Source organism: Olea europaea, unplaced genomic scaffold (assembly GCF_002742605.1).
Source record: "Olea europaea var. sylvestris unplaced genomic scaffold, O_europaea_v1 scaffold37321, whole genome shotgun sequence".
Lineage (NCBI taxonomy): Eukaryota > Viridiplantae > Streptophyta > Magnoliopsida > Lamiales > Oleaceae > Olea > Olea europaea.
The window spans coordinates 1-1,127 of record NW_019256661.1 but is presented as its reverse complement, the minus strand read 5'-3'; the positions used below and the strand labels follow the sequence as shown (position 1 = coordinate 1,127).

The window sequence follows — 1,127 nt, the reverse complement described above, 5'->3', positions numbered from 1 at the left end:
GTTGGCCAAAGGAAACAATTTGAGCTCTGATACCAAATTGACGTAGAATACAATAGAAGAATTGTAGGAGAAGGGGAAAGGAGAGAGAGGGGAAGATTGAAATTGGGGAGAGAGATCTATTTATTTCATATTCAAATTTTGTTCTATTATGAAGCAAAAGCCCCTTTATATAGAGTTTCAAAAGATTCTATTCTAAGTTGCAAATATTTAATAAAAACTATTAAATAAAACATGATTAAGTTTCCTAACATAATCCGTAAAATTGAAGACTATATTAAATAAAAACTCTTATAATATTGCATCACTATTATTTTGGTGTAGATAGTAAACTGGAGAACTCATTTAAAATTTCCGGAAGAGGTAAAGATTTCGCCAGAAGCAAAAGATCTTATCTGCAAGCTCTTATGTAATGTAGAGCAGAGGCTTGGAACAAGAGGCGCTTCTGAAATTAAGGTGCTTTATGAAGTGTCTTATTGGTATCTTTTTAGGACTCATAATGTCAAGCTGACTTTGAACTGCCTGTTGCACCACCTTTCCAGGCTCACCGGTGGTTCAAAGGCAATGAATGGGATAAGTTGTATCAAATGAAAGCTGCATTCATTCCAGAAGTTAATGATGAGTTGGATACTCAAAACTTTGAAAAGTTTGAAGAGGTTTTCTCCCTTTATGGTTATGCCCATGTCTAGCTTATTCCCTTTTGTTGTTCTTAGTGCCCTAATGTCCAGTTTTGTTTTTGCAGTCTGAAAATCAAGTCCCAATGACAACAAAATCAGGTCCCTGGAGGAAGGTTGGTACATGAATTTGCATTTAACATTCTTAGCTATAATTTAGGATTCTCCATGGTGCTCGTCCACTTGGAAAACCATTTCTAATGCAGTAAAGTGCACATATTGTTATTCTGTCTATCTTGGTAATATTTTTTGTTATTGATCATAGTATGAATCAGGGGCGGAGCTAGTATATTTTGTTGAGGTGGGCTAAATCATAATTTGGGCTGGGTTAATATATGTATTAAAAAAAATTCCACATAAAAAAGTTACCCATGAACTTTTGTTTTGGAGATGGGTAAGATTTTATTTTATTTTATTTTATTTTTATTTTTTTTGGGGGGGGGGGGGGGGGGGGGG

The 1,127-nt window shown here is 34.9% G+C and overlaps 1 long non-coding RNA gene across 1 annotated transcript; it reads left to right on the top strand.

The window, feature by feature from the left end:
• The first annotated feature begins 11 nt into the window (after positions 1-11).
• Positions 12-1,017, top strand: LOC111386797. Its single transcript, XR_002701325.1, has 3 exons — positions 12-453; positions 540-653; positions 740-1,017. It is a non-coding gene; the product is annotated as an uncharacterized LOC111386797 (long non-coding RNA).
• Positions 1,018-1,127: the final 110 nt, after the last annotated feature.